Source organism: Odocoileus virginianus, chromosome 15, assembly GCF_023699985.2.
Source record: "Odocoileus virginianus isolate 20LAN1187 ecotype Illinois chromosome 15, Ovbor_1.2, whole genome shotgun sequence".
In the NCBI taxonomy this organism is placed as follows: Eukaryota; Metazoa; Chordata; class Mammalia; order Artiodactyla; family Cervidae; genus Odocoileus; species Odocoileus virginianus.
The window spans coordinates 30572180-30598537 of NC_069688.1; the positions used below are offsets into that span (position 1 = coordinate 30572180).

Consider the following 26358-nt stretch of genomic DNA (forward strand, 5'->3'; position numbering starts at 1 on the left):
CTTTGTGACCCTATGGACTGTAGCCCACCAGGCTCCTCTGTCCATGGGGTTGTCCAGGCAAGAATACTGGAGTGAGTTGCCATGCAACTTTCAGGGGACCTTTCTGACCCAGCTATCGAACCCAAGTCTCCTTCATCTCCTGCATTGCAAGTGGATTCTTTACTGCTGAGTCACTGGGAAAGCCCATGGGCTAATTCTGGGACTACTTAATTAATAGAAGATGGCACAGAGAGGATGTGCCTGGTCTAGGCCTAGGCCTTATGAAGGCCTGGTGATTTCCATTTTGTATTTCCTTTGGGGAGCCCCAACTACCACACAGAGAGACCATATCCCCTGCATGGAGAGAGAAGAGACAGCCTGCCTGCCTGCCTCCTGGGGTGAGAGGAGGTCTCCCCACGCCTCCAGTTCCAGCCATCCTTTGGATGACTCCAAAAGAGACCAGCAGAACTGCCAGTTGAACTGTCAACATCTAGAAAGCCATATCTAGGAAGCAAACAAAGTGGCTGCCGTTTTAAGTCATTAAGTTTGGGGTAATTTGTTCTGTAGCATGAAATAACCTAAATAGGAAGCAAGTCATTCACGGTCACCTATAACTCTTGGTTCATAGGGAGTGGCTTTGCCTTATAGAAAAGACAGCTAGATGGGTTTCTGGCTGATACATTATTGTGAGTTGCAAAGGACTTGGGCAAGAGTTCCCTTAGTTAGGGAGGGTATGGAGATGGACTCAGAAAAGATGGTGCAGAGGGCTCAGTAGGGAGTAGGGGGCAAGAAGGGACCTTCTGGGCCTGGGATTCTGGTGGGAGATATGAGGAACCAAAGAAAAAGAGCTGTAAATAAAACCAGTGACCAAGGAGGAGTATAAGAGGTGCGTGGGTGGAGGGGTGAACAATAAAAATCTGTGCATGATTACTCACATAAAAAGTTTATGCAGGGGCAGTGGAGAGATGAATTAGGTGTTCAAAATTAATATATACACACTACTATATATAAACTAGGTAAACAACAAGGACCTACTGTATAGCACAAGGAACTATATTCAATATCTTGTAATAACCTATAATGGAAAAGAATCTGAATTAGAATATATATATATAATAAGAATATATATATATCTGAATCACTTTGATATACAGTTGAAAATACCATAACATTGTAAATTAATGATGCACCTCAATAAAAACTTTATTTATATGCTACATTAAATTATCTACCCCACTACACTTTTGGAAATACTGCCTAGAGATAACACCCTTTTAATACCTCATGGCTCCTTCTGAAGAATTTCTTCATGAGAAAGTAAATACATTGGGATTTTCTCATTTTTTAAAAGACTGAGATATGTTTTCTTACATAATGAAACTCAGATCTTTCTTCATTGCTCCATGTAGCAGTCACACTTAGCCCCATCAACATGGTTACACAGACACATGCACATGCTGAGAAACAACACACACAAACCCAGGCACACACACAGTCCCAAACATACATTCTTAAAATGGATGTTTTTCAAATTGGCAAAAAGGAAGAAAATTTATCAATTTTTATACTTATAAAATGTCCTAATATTTGTCAATTTAATGAGGGAAATAAGTTTATTCATGTTTTTCAAATATGTCAGCATAAAACTGTATAATTTTTAAAATCATATATATCCTTGATTTGCATAACTTCCTTAACATTTAACTATAAAGATGAGATTTCATGGCTAGCCTTTTTTGAAAAATCAAAGTGAAAGTAGGCTCATTGGAGAAAACGGTTCTTCTTGTTTTAAAAAATTTCAATTTTTCCCATCTCTTGAAACCTTGGGTTATGGACACAGCAGCATATAATTTTGCCTGAGACATCTTAAGTAATTCTTTGAATCACACTGTCTTTGCTTGTAAAAAGGGTTTTTATCTGCTTCAGAACAGGATCACTGCCATAGGATAATCCATGTTTAAAGAACTCCATAAACTACAGAAGAGAATAACTTGGTTAAGTCTTAAAGATTTAACATACAGTGTTTCATTTCATAATTTTAAAATTATTTATTGTTAAGACTGTTTTTTCCTTTACACAGTGGTTACAAGAGCATTTTCTTACAATTCTTAAGCAGTTCATTATTTGGGTTTTGGTTTTAAAATATCCTGGATTTTTAAAAATTGCATTTTTTCTGAGTACTATCTACCCCTTTTGCATTTTATTATATGATAGATTTCTCCTATTCTTTTTATATATTTATCATGAATCGGTGGGATTTTAGAACTGTGAGCGGTCATGGCAGTCCCTTAGTTCTTATCTAAACATTTCATTTGGTAATGGTGACCCAGAGAGAGTCATTTTTGCATGTGATTTCTCCAAGATATCTCATTTCTATGATGCAGCAGCTCTTTTAGCAGAGGGAACATTGTGCCCTAGAGGTGAACCACAGCCCAAACACCATCACTGACCTTTCCTGGAGCAAACCTTCTCCAGAATGCAGAAGATTTAGAAATACCACGTGTTGAGACCTGATCATCCCAAGTCCTGCCCTTGGAAACATCTGTACAATTGCATGGCACCATGGCACGATCACCGTGGCAGAGTGAGCACATCACTGAAGGTTGCCCACCCTGAGCTGAGACATACACTGGTGGTGAAGTTCCTGCTCTTCCTATTTTTGCACTTTGTCTTGGTCCCTGATACACTTGGGTGGAAAGCAGCATGTTACAACTGAAAAGGCTCTGTATAGAAAGTTCTGCCACCTGTGAGGTGTGTGATCCCAGGCAAGGCACTTAACACCTTTAGTTCTTAATAGACTGGATTAGTATGGCAGAGAGTGAAGAGGAACTAAAAAGCCTCTTGATGAAAGTGAAAGAGGAGAGTGAAAAAGTTGGCTTAAAGCTCAACATTCAGAAAACTAAGATCATGGCATCTGGTCCCATCACCTCATGGGAAATAGATGGGGAAACTGGAAACAGTGGCTGACTTTATTTTTGGGGGCTCCAAAATCACTGTGGATGGTGACTGCAGCCATGAAATTAAAAGACACTTATTCCTTGGAAGGAAAGTTATGACCAACCTAGATAGCATATTAAAAAGCAGAGACATTACTTTGCCAACAAAGGTCCGTCTGGTCAAGGCTATGGTTTTTCCAGTGGTCATGTATGGATGTGAGAGTTGGACTGTGAAGAAAGCTGAACGCCGAAAAACTGATGCTTTTGAACTATGGTGTTGGAGAAGACTCTTGAGAGTCCCTTGGACTGCAAGGAGATCCAACGAGTCCATCCTAAAGGAGATCAGTCCTGGGTGTTCATTGGCAGGACTGATGCTGAAACTGAAACTCCAGTACTTTGGCCACCTCATGTGAAGGGTTGACTCATTGGAAAAGACCCTGATGCTGGGAGAGATTGGGGGCAGGAGGAGAAGGGGGCAACAGAGGATGAGATGGCTAGATGGCATCACCAACTCGATGGGCATGAGTTTGAGTAAACTCCAGGAGTTGGTGATGGACAGGGAAGCCTGGTGTGCTGCGATTCATGGGGTCGCAAAGAGTTGGACACGACTGAGCAACTGAACGGAACTGAACGGAACTGAAGATAAATGAGAAAAAAACAATTGAAGCTTGTGTGTGTGTCCTCAGTTGTGTCTGACCCTTTGTGACACTGGACTGTAGCCTGCCAGGCTCCTCTCTTCATGGGATTTTCCAGGCAGGAATATCAGAGTGGGTTGCCATTTCCTTCTCCAGGGATTATCTGTCACTGTTTCCATTGTTTCCCCATTTATTTGCCATAAAGTGATGGGACCGGATGCCATGATCTTAGCTTTCTGAATGTTGAGTTTTAAGCCAGCTTTTTCACTCTCTTCTTTCACTTTCATCAAGAGGCTCTTTAGTTCTTCTTTGCTTTCTGCCGTAAGGGTGATGTCATCTGCATATCTGAGGTTATTGATATGTCTCCCTGCAATCTTGATTCCAGCTTATGCTTCATCAGCCCACCATTTTGCATGATGTACCCTGTATATAAGTTAAATAAACAGGGTGACGATATACAGCCTTGACATACTCCTTTCCTGATTTGGAACCAGTCCATTTTTCCATGTCTGGTTCTAAATGTTGCTTCTTGACCTGCATTCAGATTTCTCAGGAGGCAGGTCAGGTGGTCTGGTATTCCCATCTCTTGAAGAATTTTCCACAGTTTATTGTGATCCACACAGTTAAAGGCTTTGGCATAGTCAATACAGCAGAAGTAGATGTTTTTCTGGAACTCTCTTGCTTTTTCTATGAGCCAATGGATGTTGGCAATTTGACCTCTGGTTCTTCTGTCTTTTCTAAATCCAGCTTGAACATCTGGAAATTCTCGGTTCATGTACTGTTGGAGCCTCCCTTGGAAAATTTTGAACATTACTTTGCTAGCTTGTGAGATGAGTACAATTGTGTGGTAGTTTGAACATTCTTTGGCACTACCTTTCTTAGGGATTGGAATGAAAACTGACCTTTTCCAGTCCTGTAGACACTGCTGAGTTTTCCAACTTTGCTGGCATATTGAGTGCAGCCCTTTCACAGCATCATCTTTTAGGATTTGAAATAGCTCAACTGGGATTCCATCACCTCCACTAGCTTTGTTTGTAGCGATGTTTGTAAGGCCCCCCTTGACCCCACATTACAGGATGTCTGGCTCTAGGTGAGTGATCAGATCATTGTGGTTATTCTGGGTCATTAAGATCCTTTTTGTATGGTTCTTCTGTGTAGTCTTTCCACCTCTTCTTAATATCTTCTGTTTCTGTTAGGTCCATACTATTTATGTCCTTTATTGTGCCCATCTTTGTATGAAATATTCCCATGTTATCTCTAATTTTCTTGAAGAGATCTCTAGTCTTTCCCATTCAATTGTTTCCCTCTATTTCTTTGCATTGATCACTGAGGAAGGCTTTTCTTGGGCTCCAGAATCATTGCAGTTGGTGACTGCAGGCATGAAATTACAAGACACTTGCTCCTTGGAAGAAAAACTATGACAAACCTAGACAGCATATTAAAAAGCAGAGACTTTACTTTGCCCACAAAGATCTGTCTAGTCAAAGCTATGGTTTTTCCAGTAGTCATGTATGGATGTAAGAGTTGGACCATAACAGAAAGCTGAGCACCGAAGAATTGATGCTTTGAACTGTGGTGTTGGAGAAGACTCTTGAGAGTCCCTCGGACTGCAAGGAGATCAAACCAGTCAATCCTAAAGGAAATCAATCCTAAATATTCATTGGAAGGACTGATGCTGAAGCTGAAGCTCCAATATTTTGGCCACATGATAAGAAGAACTGACTTATTAGAAAAGACCCCAGTGCTTGGAAAGATTGAAAGCAGGAGGAGAAGGGGATGATAGAAGATAAGATGGTTGGATGGCATCAGTGACTCTATGGACATGAATTTGAGCAAGCTCCAGCAGTTGGTGATGGACAGGGAAGCCTGGCGTGCTGCAGTTCATGGGATCGCAAAAAGTCAGACACGACTGAGTGACTGAACTGAACTGTACTTGGTTGCCTTGCCATAATTCGGCCTTCCTTGCTGCCCCTTTTGTTGTTCAGTTGTGCAGTCATGTCCGACTCTTTGCGACCCCATGGACTACAGTACACCAGCCTCTCTGTCCCTCACTATCTCCCAAAGTTTACCCAAGTTCATGTCCATTGCATTAGTGATGCCATCTGGCCATCTCATCCTCTGACGCCCTCTTCTCCTTCTGCCCCTTAAGCCAGAAACAAAAAGAATGGAGGGGGGAATTCATGGAAGATTGTGGTCTATCTAGTGGAAGGATGAAAGTGTTGTGAAGTTGGGGCTATGGAAAGTAGAGAACACATTTATTATTATTTTTAAAATAATAAGAATGAATAGCAATAAGCATGGGAAAAGGGGAAAAAAGCATATTTTTGAGAAGGAAGTCAAGATATGAGGATTTAAAACATGATGTGGGGATTGTGTAGGAGACTGCCTTTCTAGTTCATCTCAAAGCCCTTTCTCAGAGAGGGACCCTCCTCCCTATATGAAATCAACATCCTCAACTCTGGGTGACTGGCTCAGGGGTGGACATGTGACAGAGTTGATCAGTCTCATATTTGCCCTCACACTTGGCTATGAGATTCAGTGTGTAGTGTTCCTGGAACTAAGGTGATGTAAATTAAACTCTTCTCTGACTTCACTGATCACATGTTCAGAGGAGCAGCAGAACAGGTCTGCAGAGGTGAAAAGGTAAGGGCTCCTGAAGAAAAATAGAAACAAAAGGCAGAAATGGGGAAAGCACGCTGTCTCACTCCTGACGACCTTTGAATTTGGAACCAAGTCCTTTCTGGGCCAGGGTGCACCTGCCCTTGGGTGCCATGAAATATGCTTATGGCCCTGAATCCTGACAGTAAACTCCCTGGGTAAACATTGTTAAGGCATCATATAAAAGGGGGTGGGAACATTCTTGTCTAGTTTAGGCTAATGGGGAAGATCAGTAAAGATAAAACATGTCCTTAGTCTGGAAGTTTGGTTGTTAGACTGCAGAGGAAAGCGTGGAATCCCAGAAAAATTGAAGCTGTCAGTTTCACAAGGTCTTTGCAAAAGCTGCCCCAAACCAGCCCCACCCCCCATATCCCCATCTCTCTTCCTTCCAGCTCTGCTCATGGTTGGCGCCTTCTTAACCAGTGCAAGTGTTAGTCCCTGAGTCCTATCCGACTCTGTGCGACCCTATGGACTGTAACCCACTGGGCTCCTCTGTCCATGGGATTCTCCAGGCAAGAATACTGGAGTGGGTTGCCATTTGCTTTTCCAGGGGATCTTCCTGGAAGATCCAGGAATCAAACCTAGACCCAGGGATCAAACCTAGGTCTCCCGCATTGCAGGTGGATTCTTTACCATCTGAGCCACAGGAGAAGCTCATTAAAGCAGGTGGAAGTGATGCTAAATAAAGTCAGCACCTCAGGGAGACCTTCCCTCCTCCGTCCCAGTGCTTCTATCCCTAAGTTTCCTCAGACCATAAAGAAATACACTAATGATTTCCAAATAAGCACATTCCACAAAATGAGGATCGTTTGATTAGATTTAATAATAAACTTATTAACATTATCCTCCATCCTTATTTCAAGTTTCAGCTAGTAGATTAGCTAAGAATGTTTCGCTCCCATTCTTCAACTCACTCCTAAGCTGTCATCACCCCCTCAGTTCTATTAGGTCAAAACTTATGGTTCAATACTGAAAACTACAGTCAGTCTTTTGGATTTTTCTAAGCATGTCTTGGATGCTCAAGAGATGACCTCTGCTTTCCACTTGATCTTAGGTAAAAGAGATGATATTATCTAAAAACTTCTCTCCATAAGGAAAGCTAGCAACACCCCCAGCTCTGATGCCTCCCCCAGTGATACGAGTAACACAGAGTAGAAGACTAAAAGCTCTAAACAGCTGAAAAGTGCTTCTCCAGGTGCTCTTTTCCATGGTGGTCTCCATCCACCTCCCCAACCCCCATACCCCCCGCCACACACGCTAATCAATGGGATGGAAGGATGACGAGGGAGAAAGGAGAGGGAATTCCATCTTTGCCGCCTGTGTCCTGGGTGTGCTGGGGTCAGTTATTCAGCCTATGCCATCCTCAGGCTCCTCACCTGTACAATGGGTCAGTGTTAGTCCTTCAGTCATGTCCAACTCTTTGGGACCCCATGGACTGTAGCCTGCCAAGCTCCTCTGTCCATGGGATTTTCCAGGCAAGGATACTGGAATGGGTAGCCATTCCCTTCTCCAGGGGATCTTCCCCACTCAGGGTTTGAGCTGTGGTCTCCCCATTATGGGCAGATTCTTTACTATCTGAGTCACCAGGGAAGTCTATACAATTGTGCAGTAGTAATAATACAGTGGGTGAGAGAGTCTTATAGGGTCAATATGAGGATGGCAAAAAAATAAATACATATAAGGATGGCAGATAATATATGTAACTTTATTGCTCGGCATCTTGCACACACACAAAAAAATGCCAGCTATTCTTTTTTTTATCCAAGCAGAGAAGCCCATCTGGACACTCAGTCTATCACTCTTGTCCATTCAGACCTCTCTCCTAACGTAGCCCTCATCCTGAGTCTTATCTTCTGTCTCTGGACACTATTACAGCTTCCGCTAAATAATGTGTCCTGCCCAATAAAGTTGTTTTCTAGTGTGACAGTGTCCCAAGTCCCATTTTATAAGTTTTTCCTCTTTTCCTCATGGTAATGAGGTCCAGATATAGTGTTGTTGCTTTTATTTTTCTAAGAAAATATATTGCTTCCTTCCTATGTAAATAGCACATGTGCTTAGAATTATTTGGTGATCAATACTAATTAGGTATTCTATTCGGTGGATGTTTAATGCTTTAATTCTAGACTTTCATCTAGTTAATTTGAATTGGTTAACCCAAACTCTATATGGATTAAATAGTCTTCTTTTTGTTTGAAGAAGCAAGGCATGCAATAACGTTAATGGCAAAATGTTGTCTATAAATTCAATTAAAATGAATTCTGTTGAGACAAAACCTAGAATCCTGTGAAAAATTCTTATCATCTCTCTTTCTCTCCCTCCCTCATCCCTTCAATCTTATTTTCTAATAAATGTTATTCAGACTTGAAACTCTACTGGGAAATTTCACTTTTGGTTTTGAGAAATGTCATCTGCCAGTGGTGGGAATATCACAGTTTTTAAGCAGAGATAATAACCTCTCTCACACATGTTAAAAAGAGTCACAGGGCATTCTCCCTCACTGCTAAATTCTGTAAAAGGAAAAAAAAAAAGACTACCCCCTGGACTAAATTAATGAAAAGGGTTTTCCTACGAGGAAAATCTTTTTAGAAAATTAAAAGAAGCACAAAGATTTGAAAATTGCCGTCACTCAGCAGAAGGACAGAACTTCCCCATAGCATCTGCTCGGGTAGAGCTCATCAGCCCCTTCTTTCCTTCCCCTCTTCCCCCTTCCTTGGGACAGGTCATCAGGGAAAATGGCTCTGGCCATGACCAAACATCCTTTTTTCCCCTTCAGTTTCTCAATTCAGTTCAGTTCAGTTCAGTCACTCAATTGTGTCCAACTCTTTGCGACACCATGAACCGCAGCACGCCAGGCCTCCCAGTCCATCACCAACTCCCGGAATTTACACAAACTCACGTCCATTGAGTTGGTGATGCCATCCAACCATCTCATCCTCTGTTGTCCCCTTCTCCTCCTTCCCTCAATCTTTCCCAGCATCAGGGTCTTTTCAAATGGGTCAGCTCTTTGCATCAGGTGGTCAAAGTATTGGAGCTTCAGCTTCAACATGACTGATCTCCTTTAGGATGGACTGGTTGGATCTCCTTGCAGTCCAAGGGACTCTCAAGAGTCTTCTCCAACACCGCATCAATTCTTCAGTGCTCAGCTTTCTTTATGGTCCAACTCTCACATCCATACATGACCACTGGAAAAACCATAGCCTTGACTAGACAGGCCTTTGTTGACAAAGTATTGTCTCTGCTTTTTAATATGCTGTCTAGGTTGCTCATAACTTTCCTTCCAAGGAGTAAGCGTCTTTTAATTTCATGGCTACAATCACCATCTGCAGTGATTTTGGAGCCCCCAAAAATAAAGTCAGCCACTGTTTCCACTGTTTCCCCATCTATTTGCCATGAAGTGATGTGACCGGATGCCATGATCTTAGTTTTCTGAATGTTGAGCTTTAAGCCAACTTTTTCACTCTCCTCTTTCACTTTCATTAAGAGGCCCTTTAGTTCTTCTTCACTTCCTGCCATAAGGGTGCTGTCATCTGCATATCTGAGGTTACTAATATTTCTCCCAGCAATCTTGATTCTAGCTTGTGCTTCTTCTAGCCCAGCGTTTCTCATGATGTACTCTGCATATATGTTAAATAAACAGGGTGACAATATACAGCCTTGATGTACTCCTTTTCCTATTTGGAACCAGTCTGTTGTTCCATGTCCAGTTCTAACTGTTGCTTCCTGACCTGCATACAGGTTTCTCAAGAGGCGGGTCAGTTGGTCTGGTATTCCCATCTCTTTCAGAATTTTCCACAGTTTATTGTGTCTAGCAGGAGAAATAAGGAAGAGTAAGTCCTAGGACTTCCTTGGTGGTCCAGAGGGCTAAGATTTTGTGTTCCCAATGCAGGGAGCCTGGATTTGATCGCTTGTCAAGGAATTTAATCCCATAAATTGGAACTTTATTTCCCACATGCTGCAAGCAGAGATCCTGCATACGACAAGTAAGACCCAGTGCAGCCAAAGAAATAAAAATAAATAAATCTTAAAAGAAAAATCGAGTAAGGCCCACCCTCTGAAACTTCCCGGGGGCCTGGCTTCTTGGGCAGACATCTTATCTCACCTCTGGTGAGTCAACCAAAATTCAAGCTTGACTTCTAAGTCAAGCCCCAAAAGAAGCTCTTGCTTCTAGTTAGCCTAAGAATTGGACCTTAGCCTTCTTACTAGCTCTCATCTCATTCCTCATCCCTTCCCCATCCTGAGTCTTGCCCAGTTTCAGTCCAACATTTGCTAAACCAGCACATGAAAAAGTCAGGTCTTTGCTTACTTTTGTGGCAAATGTTCCACTTCTGTTTCTTCTGTATTCCTTTCCTTTCCTTTCCTTTTCTTCCTTTGTTTCCTTAGATGGGTCAAGTGAAGACTGGAGAACTGATTCAGACAGGAGAAGAGAAAAGATTTCAGAGGCAAACATTTTAAGGGTGGGTATAGTCTCATTGGGGACTTCCCTGGTGGCGGAGAGGCTAAAGCATCTGCCTGCAATGCGGGAGACCTGGGTTCGATCCCTGGGTCGGGAAGATCCCCTGGAGAAGGAAATGGCAACCCACTCCAGTATTCTTGCCTGGAGAATCCCATGGATGGAGGAGCCTGGTAGGCTACAGTCCACGATGTCGCAGAGTCGGACACAACTGAGTGACATATTCTCCTATTCTATAGTCTCATTATCTACTGATAGAAGCTAAATTCAGCAGAAGACTGAATGTCTTGGAGTGTGCAGGTGATGCTTATCCATTTCTCCAAATTTGCAGATGACTAAGAATTTAAGGTTGTTGTTAAATCTTAGATAAAAAAAAATAAACAAGTCAGTATAAGTAACAGGACAACCCCAAATGTGGGGAAACTTGCATCCATCCAGGTTCTGGATAAAGAAAGAAACTTAAGGCAAGGGTAATCAAAATAAAACCACCTGTGTGGTCTATAGACCCTTAAGTTTTACTGGCTTCTATGGCTGTCCCTGGAGTAGGAAATGGCAACCCACTCTAGTATTCTTGCCTGGAGAAAATCCCATGAGGAGCTTGGCGGGCTTCAGTCCATAGGGTCGCCAAGAGTCAGACACAACTGAGCATGATATAACAAGAATAGCTATCATCTTTCCAGCCCCCAGCCACAGACTCAAACTGGAAATACCAGGGTCATTCATGATTCAAAATTCACTTCCTCTGTTCAGGTGCCTAAACCCCTGAATAGAAAATTAAGTGAGAATGAGACTTTAATCAGCATTCTTTCCTTAACTCTTAAAGATATTGAAGAATTTGCTGCTAAAGCAAATAAAAATCCCTAGACTGTATGGCTAAAGTTGTTCTTGATGATAGGATAGCCCTTGATTATCTGTTTGCTGAACACAGAGGTAACCATCTGTGTTGTGATCGACAGTTACTACATTTCTGGAGAAGTTGAGACCAAGCTACATAAAGTCACTAAGCAAGCCTCTTGGTTTAAATAAGTAACTCCTTCAGCAGACTTTTTCTCTGATCTGCTTGATTTAAGTTGTTTTGGGTCATAGGGACCATGCCTTCAGAGTGCCCTCCAATCACAGGGTATTATTCTGCATATAGTCTTTCTAATCATCTTTCTGGTTTGCTGTCTTCTCTCAAAAGCTTTACATGCATGCATGCAGTTGCTGATGACCAGAAAAATGATCTCCCTTTGCCTAGAATGCCAAAAATGGGATGAAGAAAGTCAGCTCAGAGAACAAGACTTTGATATTCCAACCTTTTTTTTTTTCCATTTGGAGATTCAACCTGACTCCAACATCAACAAGTGGTAGCTCAGAGTGGCACTAATACCTTAAACTTTGACTACACTGAGAAAATTGATCAAAAGGGGGGAATTGATAAAGTTAATTTGAATATTGGCACCCATAAAATGGAGGCCAACTCAGTGGCCCAGCCCATGTCACAAATCTAAACTTAACGTCAGCCTGCACTTATGGAAAACCCCTGTCAATGAAACCAAATATATATCTATCATAATCCTCCAACCCAGCTTTAGCTAGCTTAACTTACCCTAGAAAACAGAACTTCCAGGCTTTCTAAGGAAATCCCTGATCTCCTAGTTAATCATGCCATGTTTCCATATCACCTCTTTCTAACTCTCTATAAAACTCCCTCTTTTCACAGATTCCTAGAGAGCAGTACTCCTCTGCTTATGAGGCACAGTACTCCATGATTCATGGATTGTTTTCTCTTGAATAAAGGACATCAAACTCTTTACTGAAAAAAAAAAAAAGTATAAGCAACAGGGTTTAAACAACTAAAAAAGTTTGGTTTATCATTGAACTCAGAATATATGCTTTCACCTGTTGCCACAATTCTAAGTGCTCATGTGAAACTACATTAACAATTTGTACTTAGTAGGTTTGGGCCTGGTAGGTTGCTGCTTTTTATATTTCTGAAGTTTACAATATAGTACCAAGATTTTTTAGAGGAACACTTAAGAAATAAAAAAAATAATAACTTGTGAATTTACCTATCTAATGCCAGAAAAACTAGGTGAAATTGAGAAATTCAGTTTACCCATACACATATTGATCCATAGTTATATTCAGTTAATCCATACATATATTGATCCATAGTTATATTCAGTATTATTCTAGATGAGATGTAAGAGAAATCCCACCCTTGAGGAATGTGTGGTCAGGGAACACACTGCTCTGTGACAGCTGGCTTGGTGGGTCTTCATCCCAACCTTTCTAACTGCAGTTGTCAGGATCTGCACATGTTTTATGCCCTCTCTAAGCCTCAGTTTCTTCATCCATAAAATGGGATAATATTAATATTTACTGTCTATATTTAAGAAGATTAAATAAAATGCTAATGTCTATAAATTTCTGAGAATAATGCCTGGAATGCAGTGAACTCTCAAAAACTATTACATACCAACTAGTTGGGAAGTGAAGACTAGAAGTCATTCGTTTTATGTCAAAATAAGTTAACATTTAGAACAGACATACTTGGAAGTTTGCCTACGTTTTCATCTTTTCTTTTTGGTCAAAGAGTTGAAACCAGATGGGATATTGTACGATTACAAGCCTACAAATTTTCCTGTTTCTTTTAATTTGATACCTAATTTGGGAATATGTGGGGAAAAGAAACCAAAGAATATTCCTCTGAGTGATACCTGAAAACAAGAGTTACAGATTAGGGTTTTCAGAATAAACAACAAAACCAAAGCCCTGGCTATCTACACAGAAAGTGTTCTTTAAGGCTTGACAGGATTCTTTGACCTTTGTTTTATGAAACATGGACAATCTTACATTTGATTGGTGAATTTTCTGCTGGCTTTTTTTTTCTTCTTAAACCATGTTCCCTGCCTGCAAAGCTAAACCTATTTATGGTGAGCACTGTTTTTTCAATTAGGTTTATTTTCATTTTCCCATAGGCCAAGTTAGCTGAGAATGTCCCAAAGTTTATTTTCCTTTCCTTTACTTTGTATAATGGTTTTTAAAATTAAAATATACAGCACTTCTATCTATTGATTTTTTAAAAAATACTGTCTAGTTTTTTTTCTTTTTTGCACATTTAATGCTCCGTCATGAGACGTATTATTCAAAATGCTTTTCACTATTCAAAAATGCTTCTCAAGAGTGTAATGGTGGTCCATTTTTGTGGTCAACTCTTAGAGAGCAAGGATCAAGTCCATTCCGCCAACTTTGTGAAATGTCTCGTACAAGCTGGTGCTCAGCAGAGTACTTAAGAAAGCTGATGTGTTTGTGACTTGGCTTTTCCCCAAACTTTTCAGCTGGATGTCAGCATTCCATCCAGACTGTCAATTTCTCAAGCTTAACACTGGCAAGACATCCTTCCAAGAGGCCCCTCCTTTTGGGGGTGTGGGTGGGGGTGGGATGGGAGAAAAGGACTCTAAGCTCCGCATCAACTTTCTAATAGTTTTGTAACACTATTCTCTGGTGAGAACCCTGGGTGAGAGCGAGTCTTAGCTAAGAACTTTGCTTTCGGGAGAGCGCTTCAGGTTCACAGCCCTTAGGGAAGAGGGTTTGCTCATCCCTGGAAAACTGCGGGCGGCTCTGGGGCCGGGGAGCTGCGGGCGGCTCTCGGGGGCTGGGAAGGTCAGCGCAGCTGGAGAGGGGCCCTCTAGCCTCGGGGGAAGGGGAGAGTCCTCTTTCGCTCCCGGGGCGCTCCCTGCGGGCTGGGGTGGGCGGACCCCCGGCTCCAGGAGCTCCTCCCCGCACGGCCTCCAGCCCGCCGGCCGCGGTCCCCGCCCGCGCCAGCGCTCGGCCGCCGGCTCCCGCCCCTCCTCCCGCCCAGAGGCGCGGGGGCAGGAATTCGGCCGCCGAGCTCCCCGGGGCACCGCGCCCTGGAGGGCTGGGCCGCGCCCTCCTCCCCGGCTCCTTCCCGCCCCCCCGAGCTCCCCTCCTCCCGGCCTCCCCCTCCCAGCGCTCTCCCCTCCCCATTCCGGCCGCTCCGGACTCCTCCCGTTCCCCTCCTCCCCGCACTCCTCCCTGCCCCCCACCCACGCTCCCTCTCCCTTCCTTCTTTTCTCGCCTGGGCCCTTCTTCCTGCTCCCCTCTCCTCCCCGCTCCCCTCCTCTCTCCCTCCAGATCCCCATCCTCGCCCATTCCCCACCCTCCCCTCTTCCTCCTCTGCTCCCCCCGCGCGCGCCTTCTCCGGGCTCCCCCCCCACCCCCCGCCACTTTCCTCCTCGGTTCCTCCCTGGACCCCCTCCCCTCTCCGCTCCTCCCCCCTTATTCCTCTCCTCTGCTCCCCGCCTTCCTCCCGGGCTCCTCTTTCCCGGTTCGCGGAGCTCCCACGCGGTTGCTATGGAGGCGCCCGCGGCTGCTAGCCGCCCGCCGGGAGCTGCCCTGGGGCCCCGGGGACAGAGTGGTGACTCTGCCCGAGGCCGTGGCGCCTCGCCCCCTTGGGGCCCGGGAACAAAGCGCGTCCTCCCCCATCTCGGGAGTGCGCTTCGAGACCTTCAGGCGCCCCGGACCCGGAGGGCGAATCTGCTGGCCCCCAACCTCTGGGGATCGGACCCCAGGGGTCGGGGTGACAGCTGCGTGCTACCGAGCTACCTTTTGGCCCCCCGAAGATCACTCCCGCGCTCCCCATCCCTACCCCCCATCCCGGAGGTGTCTCTGAGGCCGGGGACGACCAGATGGCCCCATTTAAAAGGATCGTCCCCTTTTGTTGGGGGGCCGAAGCAGCGCCCAGGCCAATTTACATAGGAAAATGGGGTTTGTGTCCCCAATTCAGGGCGGTGCCCCGACAGCTGGTGGTTCTGTCATCGTGTCAGGACCCCACAGCGTGATGTTTAAATTGACTTGATGTGTGCAGATGTTTGCCTGTAAATAGCAATTGATTGAGAACCGGTAGCTATTAGGTCAGGCTTGGAGAAACTCAGTTCACAGAGGAAATTTTTATCAGCCTGGGCACAACGTAAGATGGTAGAATGGAATTATCCTGCTGAAGACTTAGGATGCTCTCTTAGAGAGCTTACAGTTTATCAAAATCCAAAAAGCCCAATAGTTGAACCTGAAGAGAATTTTGAAATCCTTACTGTTCATTTTGGTTGTTCCTTGTCAAAGTTGTAAGGTTGAACATAAAGAGGTGAGGAGGACTGCTAGGACTTCAAAATGATCCATGAAAGATCTAATCTAATTCAATTTATTAAAATAACTCAGCCAGCTGCTATAGCCTGTAGCAGACTGAAAGTTGTCACTAGTTTGAAATCAGTAGTTTAAACATGTATGTGTAAATGACAGACTGTTTAGAACAGAGGACCTTCAATTCTTATTTTACCAGTAAGGAATTTGAATCTCAGAGAGGTTAAGTGATTTTCCCAAGATCATAACAACTCTTGGAATATGATCTCAACGAAGGAAAAGGAAACTTTAAGACAGTAGATTTAGGAGCCCTTGAAAATACCTTAATCAGGACGCTCTCAAACCTTTCCACCAGTCCGCTGGAGCCACCAACAGGTAACTCCCTAGAAGACAAGGAATGGAGAGGAATTTTTTCCCCCTCTGTCTGCATTCATCAACTTCAGCTCAAGTCTGTTGTTTTTGTTGTTTAGTTGCTAAGTCGTGTGCGACTCTTTTTCGACCCCATAGACTAGCCTGTCTGTCCATGGGATTTCCCAGGGAATACTGGAGTGGGTTGCCATTTCCTTCTCCAGGGGACCTTCCTTACCTAGGAATCGAACCAGCGTCTCCTGCATTGGCACGCAGATTCTGTACCACTGAGCCACCAGGAAAGCCACAGGGCTTTGGGGCCAATTTTAGCCACTAGACTCTTCCTGAACCCTGAACTGAAACTTGTGACTTCATTTCCATCAGTGTTCATTTTGTGATGAAATGGAAAGGGACTGGTTAGAATTTGTATGAAATGGGAAATCAAAGCTAGGCAGGAACACTTGGTCTCATTTTCAGGAAGAAGGCCAAAGTGATCAGTGGAACCAGTGTTCACCTTACTAGAAGGTAGGATAGCTCATTTGGAAAGGCTTTGTGGTTAAGACTTTATACTCCCAATGCAAGGGGTGTGGATTTGATCCCTGGTTGGGAAACTAAGACCTTACATGCTCCAAAAAAAACATTGAAAAGAACGTTTGAAATGTGGTATCCTTACTTCAAGGATTGTGTTGGAAGAGTTTTATCTGCTAAACTTGCCAGTAGACTTATATTGGAAAAAACTTCTGCTTTTAAACCTGAAGTAACTGGGAAAAATTAGGAAAGAGTGTTTCTGGGTAAGATTTTAGAAGAGTTGTAAAATGCCACATAAAAGAAGAACATGAGTTCACACACTGTACTTCAAACATGAGAAATACCAAGAAATGTGCAGCTGGGTTGGAACTGGACATGGGTGTTAATTTATGCTCTGCTTCTTCTACCGAACAAAGCAGCAATGTTTTTTTTCTGCCTCCTATTTACTTGGCCCCAAGTGGTACTAAGATGAGAGTGCCAAATATGTGATGAGTATATTAGGTAATGAATATAAGAACCTCTCGATTCTTAGAAACAGTGTTTTTAGAATAATATGTTATATTTAAAAAATAACTATATTCAAGAAAATTATTTGAAATGGACTCCCACATTACTACCACATACGTACTCTCTTATCTCTCTTTACTATTTTGACTACCCTTTAGTACTTGTATTGGTTAGTTATTGAGGTGTAACAAACAACCCCCCAAAACACCAAAAAACAGCTGTTTATTAGTGTAGCTCATGCACCCATGAGGTCAGCTCCTATAGGTAGGGCACACTGGTGGCCCTGCTAATGCTGGCTCAGCTTAAGCATGCATCTCAAGGTCTCCTGGAGCTCTGCTTTAGCCTAGGTTTGGCTGAGGAAGTTTAGCTGAAACAGCTTCATTCCATGTCTTTTATCCTTCTGGCGGACCATCTCAGGCACCTTCTTCCCATGGCGATGACAGAGGAGCAAGAAGGGCATGGGAATCATGGGCTCTGGTGGTCTATATTTTCCTAGAGTCAGGAGCTGGCACCCTGCACTTCTGCCTTATTCTACTGGCCAAATCGGGTCACATGGCCAGACTTGATCAAATCAAGTCACAATGAAAGAAGAAAGCCTAGCTCACTGCAGAAAACACGACAGAGGGAATGGATAGAGGTAGGGTAAAGAATTAGTGCCTTGAATGCAGTCAAACACAGCTCTTGTCAACATCTGCTATAGTATTCATTTTACTTATAAGCTTATTCAGAAGTTTGTTTCTGTTCCTGCTAGAATGTAAGCTCCATATGGGCAGGAATTTTTGTCTGCCTTGTTTGTTGCTAATCCTCAAAATCCAAAACAGTGGCACAATTTAGATGCTTAATAAGCCTTGGATGCATCTTTAAGGAGGTTTACATTAATTTTTTGGCTTATATATAAAGCCCAAATTCCCTGGGACAGAATGTAATTTTATTAGTTTTTCTTCATCTTCTGATTTGAAGATCATGGTTTGCATTTGCTCACAATGGAAACTGCTGTCTGTTTGGTATAAACATTATTTCTTAAGTTTTTAAAAAATTTCCAGATCTCAAAGTAATTTAACATTTGTCTAGAACATATAAATAGGTACTACGTAAAAGTTGATTATTAGATGGGCAGAAAATTTGCAGGAGAGGGAGGATTTTACATATATTTTGGCAAAGAATACATTGATTCTTCCGATGTGGGAATAATACTGATAAAAATTTCAAACTTTCAGAATTTGAATCTGAAAAATAACCAAGATCTTTGAATTTGAAGTGCTCCAAAATGTGTAGGGTACAGGATAGTTGTTGTCATTGTTCAGTCACCAAGTCGTGTCCAACTCTTTGTGACCCCATGGACAGCAGCATGCCAGGCTTCCCTGTCCCTCACCATCTCCTGGAGTCTGCCCAAGTTCATGTCCGTTGAATCGGTCATGCTATCCAACCATCTCATCTTCTGTTGCCCTCTTCTTCTGCCTTCAATCTTACCCAACGTCAGAGTCTTTTCCAATGAGTCAGCTGTTCGCATCAGGTGGCCAAAGTAGGTACAGGATAGTACCTACCCAAATTATCTTTGTTGGCCTTTGGGGGGCCATAGAAATTCAATCATTTCTTTCTCCTCTCTACCCCTGTTTACCCTATCCAGGAGACATAGGGCAAAGGAATTTTCTTAAGGTCATGCATTAAAGGGGAATTCCTGTGCAATATATTTTTTTATTTCCTTGAAATTTGAATTTATGCTGCCACTTTTTGACTGTGGCAGATGATGTGGTAGGAGATAAAGTAGGCGTTAATGCTTAGTTACATAAAGGGGAGCTTTACAAATGTCCATACTTAGCAGCAGGTTAATTTGGGACTCCCATGAGAAACCCAGGTCTTGGACACTGGAGTGAGTTTCTGAATTGTCATCATGTCAGGTGACTAACTCCACAGACACGCAGGTGTTAGTTAGACCTGAAAGCTCGATTCTAGGTGGATCTATAATTTTCGAAAAGACAGGAACCTGGAAAGTTAAGGGCTTAGAGACATCCTGAATTATAGTCATTTCTTTCTCTGTCTCCCTCCCAACCCCCTCCTGTCTCCATCGCTTATCCCCTCCACATCACTCAATAGAATCCCCACAAAATGACTGTTGTGTTATAGATCTGTAAGTTGTGAATATTTCTCAGAAAGGTTTTACTTACAAATTTATGATTAGGGGCTTCCCAGGTGGCACTAGTAGTGATAAAGAATCCACCTGCCAATATAGGAGATTCAGGAGATGCAGGTTCGATCCCTGGGTCAGGAAGATCCTCTGGAGAAGGGAATGGCCACCCACTCCAGTATTCTTGCCTGGGAAGTCCCATGGACAGAGGAACCTGAAAGGGTGCAACCCATGGGAACGCAAAGAATAGCCTTATTAATAGTGAGTCTGTAAAAGCGCACAGGTTGTTTAGTTTAACTTTGGTCTTTGGGGTTGCAAATCTGGAATTCAGAGGTTTCTACATTTAGCAAATAGCAGCCTGGTGAGTTAGTCCATAGGCTGGCAGAGTCAGCCACGGCTGAAGCGACTTAGCACAGCAGAACACATTCAGCAAACATTCATCAAAGGGCTCCTGGCCGCACCAAACACAGTTAGATGAAGCCCCGGGCCCTGAGAGAGCTCAGAAACGGGAAAGATGTGCAGGTTGATGGGCAGTTTCAGCACAGGGGGATAAAGGCTGTGGTTGGGGAAGACTTGGGGTGGGAGCTCAATGGAGACAGAGGCAGCAAGCTAACACTGGTAACTGAATAATGCCTTCCGTTGCGGAAGTTCTCTTGCATTCATCTCCTTTCATCCTGGCAGTTTCCCTACCTGCAGGCTGGGACAGGGTATTATCCCCATGATGTTCAGAGGAGGAGACAGCGAGAGCTATACTCTTTGTAAGGGGTGAACCAGCCTTCACACTTGCCTCCCCTAAAGCTCTCTTTCCAGGCTCTTTGCATCTTGGTTTTACTCCTGCCTCCTCTCTCTGCCAGGCTTGCATGGTTTCCAGAAGTGTGGTCTGGTCCAGGCCTTGCATCCCTCAGGTGTAAAATGAGTACATGGTTCAGGATGATTTCTAAGACCTTGCGTCCCTTTGTTGTTACTGTTCAGTTGCAGGGTCCTGTCCGACTCTTTGAGACCCTGTGGACTGCAGCACGCCAGGCTTCCTTGTCCTTCGCTGTCTCACGGAGCTTGCTCAAACTCGAGTCCATTGAGTTGATGATGCCATCCAGTCATCTCATCCTCTGTTGCCCCCTTGTCCTCCTGCCCTCAATCTTTCCCAGCATCAGGGTCTTTTCCAATGAGGGTCTTTTGCACCTCTAACTGTCTCAGATCCCAAGAACGGTTGCTTTTGTAGTCAGTCTGAGGAAGTTTGATGTGAAAGTCCTGTTAAGTTTTTATTCATGTTTTGCAAAAGCCTTTGTGGCAGGTTGGTCTTAATTTTTTAAAAAAAAATACCTGTTTCAAGATGAAGATATTGAGGAAGTAGCACCCTGCCACTTCTCTGTGGCCCCATAGTGTCCTGGCAGGGTCAGCATTCACGCTTCTGGCTCCTGAGTTTCTGATCTCCTATTCCTGTCCGTGAAATGGCTTCTCTCATACCTCTTAACTTTTATTTTACTTCCTTTTCTAATGGGTAATGTTTGAAGCTCTGTTCTGTTATTAAATGTCCTAAGTGGCTTCTGGCTCTAGATGTTTTCAAGTATGTGTGTATGTGTGCCTGTGTGTGTCCTCCATAATTTGTTCATTGCTCAAAAGAGAAGCCACACACTGAAGGTTGGAGAGTCAAACATTTACTTGCAGACATAGTTTTTTAAACTTTTTACTTTATATTGGAGTAGAGCCTATCAACAATGTTGTGATGGTTTCAGATGGACAGTAAGGGAATTCAGTCATGCATATACATGTATCCGTTGTCCCTCAAACTTCCCTCCCATCCAGGCTGTCACATAACACTGAGCGGAGTTCCATATGCCATGCAGTAGGTCCTTGTTGGCTATCCATTTTAAATATAGCAGTGTGTACATGTCCATCCCAAACTCCTCAGCTATCTCCTCTCCCCAATCTTCCCCTTGGCAACCATAAGTTCATTCTCTAACAGATAGATTTTAAAATATTGTTTTATTTTGAATAAATTACCCTGAACAATGGTATACATTCCAAAATGACTTGTATAAATATTTTTAAGTTTAAGCTGATATTTAATGATTGAGAAATTTCAAATATAAAAATCTGGGTTTGTGACTTTTCATGAAAGTCAGATCTGGCAACTTGGCCCAGATTTCCTATTGTCACCAATCAGTCTTACCGTCTTTGGGTTAACTGTGGGCTCATCAGACCTCCTCCCCTCCTTCCTACTCCCAAGTCCTCACCACTGACAGCTCGGTGAGTCATTTAAATCCCTGGTTGGCCCCTTTAGACATTAGTGGTTGGCCTGCTCACCTCAAGTATTTGTACCTTAGATGTCCCACCAACATACAAGGGAGCCTGGTGGACCTGGGGCTGACCTGCTCTGAGGCAGCTGATGGCGAGAAGGTGTCTTTCACCTGAAATATCAGGATGAAGTGGGTGGAATCAAACAGGAGGCCCAAGAAGAAAATGCCAGTATATCAGGAGGAAAGCTTGGGATTGGCTGGGTTATTTGTCCTTTGGACAACAAGCAAGAAAACAGCAGTAACAAATAAAATGGGAAGACCAAGGGAGAAAGAAAGGAAGAACAAAATAGGGCCTGTTGAAGGACAAAATGTACCAATGAGAGCAAACTGAAGCAAGACACGAGATGATGAACATGAACAAATTTATTATCATTATTATTAGGCTTGCAGGATCTCAGTTTCCTGAGCAGTGATTGAACCCCAAGCTGTGGCAGTAAAAGTGTGGAATCCTAACCACCAGGCCACCAGGGAATTCTCCATGAACAAATTATTAATTTCCTTAATTCTCAACCACAAAATGGGGTATTTTCCTTAAAGGGTAGTCAAGAAGATAAGAGGCAGTGTAATTGAAGACTTGACCACAGTGCCTGGACTTTGACAGATGCTAGATGACCGAGTGATAACTCGTGAGTCTCTGTGTAACGGCTTTACTACATGCTCTAGGAAGTAAAAAATTACATTGCTTTTTCTGGATAAAATTCTATTTTTAAATAAAGCATACTTTGGAGAGGCTTTGAGAATAAGCTTTTGAATATGGCAGCGTTTTTCTTTCCAGTTTCATGGGGGCCTCCTGGTCCCACAGGGGTTACACAGGGCCTACAAAACAGGCAGCTACACAGTCAGGGTGACATCTGGAATTCCCAAAGTAAGCTGACCTCACCAGTCTCCTCACCACGGCAAGGTTCTGGCTGAGCCCCAACCTGGGTTCAGAGTTTGGCTATGTGTGCCCCTGACAGGGGGTCACCAGCTATTTGAATGGCTTTATTTGATGGCATCAGGCTATTCACAGCTATTCTGCTTCTCTTCCTTTCCAAGCACGTGGTAAGATTGTACTTACCTGTTGTCTTGAGTTTGGGCACACCGTGACACTTTGGTTGATGAAATGCACTTAGAGGTGATTTGTGTCACATGGAGCAGCTGCTGGGCCACAAAAGCCGGGGTAGCATGTTAAGATACTTCCATCAGCCTGGTTTCTTAGGTAACCCAGGTGGTCAGAGAAACCCCCTGACTGCCTGCACTGAACACACAGGAGACTCCATTTATACACTTTCGCTGCTACTCACTGCTAATTTTGGTTTGTTACTGCTGCATAACATGGCCTATCCTTACTGATAGTTGGTATTCTAGAGCCTTTTTTTCTTTTTTAACTGAAGGAGGAGAGAGTTTTTTTGTTTGTTTCTCTTTCTTCTTTTATGCAGAGAAAAGGAGGGATGAAAACAAGGACGGTGGAAAGAGATGGCCTTGGTGTGTATCTGTTCTCCATCTAGGCCCTTGACCTAGTTGGAAGGCCCCACTGGAGAAAGAAGTTGAGCTGGAAGCTGAAAGAACCCTTCTTTAAGTGATTTTCAGAGAATCTTGCCATAAGTTTTCAGGCCTGAGTGACAGAGAGGTGCCCTGAAATCAGCAAGAGGCCATGCTTGCCCTTCCCCCACCCCCACCCCCAGGGCCCAGCAGTGACATGACATCTGATGCACTGTGGTTCTGGGACGATCTTGACATGGCCTTTCTTTGTCCCACACTGGGGAGCCGCAAAGGCAGGTATGACATCCTGAAGAGACAGCAGGAGCAGGGAAACGTGAGTAGATTTGATAGGACGTGCCCTAGGTATCACTCTGAAGGCTCCCAGAAATAAGCGGGGAAGATTTGGGAGGAGTGGTAACATCCTGGCATCACACTGGGGATGCCAAGAGCCACTGTCATTTGAAGTTAATATTAGTAGGACCTCAAATGGATATTCAGGCTTGGGAGGTGTGAGGACAGTGAGTCAGCTGCTTTGGTTCAGCTGGCCCTGAGGTCTGGCTACCCGCTGGTTACTATATACCTACTGACATTTCTGACCACCCACCAGCTTTTCATTCTGTCATTTTCGCACAGAAGCTACTTTTTAAAAAACCATTAAAAACTGAAGTATAGTTGATGCACAATATCATGTAAGTTAAAGTACACATAGACTACTTTGATCTGACCTTATGGATCAATATATATTTTCTTCAAAGTCAAATTGATGCATGAAATATTCATTCCTTGACGAAGAAAACAAAACTGTCTGATATTTTTAAATACCACTGTAATTTCTAGACTTTGTTACAGGACTAATTTTCCTTTAGTTTTCTTTTTTATAAAAAAAAAAGAATTTCTTTTTAGGCGAGAGTTTGGGAGGCAGTTTGCTAAACTACACTGAAATTTCCTTCTCAAAGAAATACCTTTAGGAAGCCAACATATGCTCCTAAGGGAGATTTGATAATGAGTGAAGAGTGTTTTAAAGGAAGAAATAGAGAAACTGCTATAGAAACAGATGTCTGTGTGAGTCTGAATGATGCAAAAAATTAGAGATTATTTTATTATAATCAAACTTAAACTGGGTTGGGGGGAGTTCCATTTTAACACTCTTTACAAATCCACAAATTCAGTCCTACCACCTAGGGAATGTTATCAACAGCTTGCACTCATACTCAAATAACACAGGGGGTTATCTGCCCCCAGGAGATGACCTAAGAGGATTGACTGCTCCTCTCTCTCTCTCTCTCTCTCTCTCTCTCTCTCTCTCTCTCTCGGTTTTATCATCTTTGTCCCTGTCTTTAGGCAGCAGCAAATTTCCTGATGACACCTGCAGTGGCGAAGCTGGCTTTGAGAATCCATTAATTCTTTTCCATCTTCTTGGATCGATGGCTTAGGCAACCCTGGGCATTATGGTCTTGTGCACAGCGAAGCCATCTTCCTCTTGAAATACAGTGCAAAAATCTGGGACAACATCAACATGGAAAATAGTTTTATTCTCTTTGTGTGTGTATGTGTGCGTGCGCACTCAGTTGTGTCCGACTCTTTACAACTGCATGGACTGTAGCCCGCCAGTCTATATGTGTAATTCTCCAAGGAAGGATACTGGAATGGGCTGCCATTTCCTACTCCAGGGGCCTTCCTGACCCAGAGATTGAACCAGCATCCCTTGTGTTTTCTGCCTTGGTAGGCGGATTCTTTACCATTGCACCACCTGGGAAGCCCTATTCTCTTTATAAGCAGTGGCAAATTTTCGTACTTGTTAATAAAGCCACATTTCTTTCAGATATTATAACTTAAAATTTATAGCCATCTTTCAAATACATTAATACAATTTCTCACCCCTAAATGGTGAAGTCCTAAGTCTTTCTCAAGGTCACCAATTAGAAGCAGAAATGGAATTCAGACTCAGGACTTCATGCTCCTTGATTGTCCCCCTCCTCCCTTAGTTTGGGAACATTGGTAAATGATTAAAGGGGTGATGTTTTCTATATTACTTTTAATGTTTCAACACTGTTATTTTGCTTTTATAGAAAAGATTACAGAAAAAATATTTCTCTTTTGATGTACAGTACAATGGTATGCTACCAGTGTGTGAATTGCTATATTTCCCTGAGTAAAGCTCTCTTTCTTAAACTGGCAGAACAAGTCTGTGTTTCTATAAACCACCCTACAAATTCATCAAAAAATCTAGTTGCTGAAGAGCGTATATAAAGCAGATAGCTAGGATTTGACAATTAAAGAATATTGAGAGAAAAGTAAATAGTTGCCTTTAATTAATCCAAACCCCCCCTTATTAGTTTTAAAGAGAATAATAATAATAGACTATCAGCAGCAGCCTTACTGAATGACTATTCTGAGGTTAAGTGTGGCACTCAGCCTGATACTCATCTCCTGTCATTTAATGCTCACGATAACCCCATGACGTCAGTACTATTTTAGCCCTATTTTACTAGTGAGGAACTGAGGTTTATAGAGCTTGTGCAACTTGTCCAGGTTTTACAGCAAGCAAGAAAGCAGCTGAGTGGTATTTAAAACATACCACTGCTTTTTACTCTTCTATCTGAGGAAACCTCATTTCTGGAAAAAGAAATTTTTTCCACACACACATAAACAAATTCAGCCAACACAGAAATGAGTTGAAGAAGCCAAGAGACCTATGTAACCGATTTCAGCTTCTCTTATTGGAACCTGGCTTCAATGGAGACATGTTAATCTTGTCAATTTCCTTGGAAAATTAATTTGCTTTGAAGCAAAGCCTTAGGACTATGTATATTAAATATTGCAATTAAGCTAGACCCAGTCTACATTTAGCCAGGCACAAATTGTATAATTTAGAGGGAAAAAACAGTAAATTAAGATGAAGCAACATGAAACATTTTTCATTTAAGGAAAAGCTAACAGCTCAATATATTATTTTTTCTAGCTACAGGGGCTTGACCCTTTGGGGATGTTGAAAGGAAAGGAATAATGGAATTGATTGAAGAAAGGGAAAAACAGCAACTTGAAAATGGTTGTGGCAGATTAGATGGCATTATAATGCCTGTCATGACTTCCTCCTGCCAAAATGAGATTCATTAAAGAAAACTCTTAACTAAATAACTTCTCACCAATATCCTCCCCTCCAGATGTGAACAGCAGACTGTGGCCTGGTTAACAGGACTGTGGGTAATTGGTGGAAATATTTCATAACATTCTAATAAGAGGAAGACAAGAAACACTGAGAAACATTTTATTTACTTTTAACCCCAAATGA

The 26358-nt window shown here is 42.9% G+C and overlaps 1 pseudogene; it reads right to left on the bottom strand.

The window, feature by feature from the left end:
* Positions 1-15446: 15446 nt before the first annotated feature.
* Positions 15447-26358, bottom strand: part of LOC110135839 (peptidyl-prolyl cis-trans isomerase FKBP4-like) — a 29000-nt pseudogene continuing 18088 nt past the window's right edge.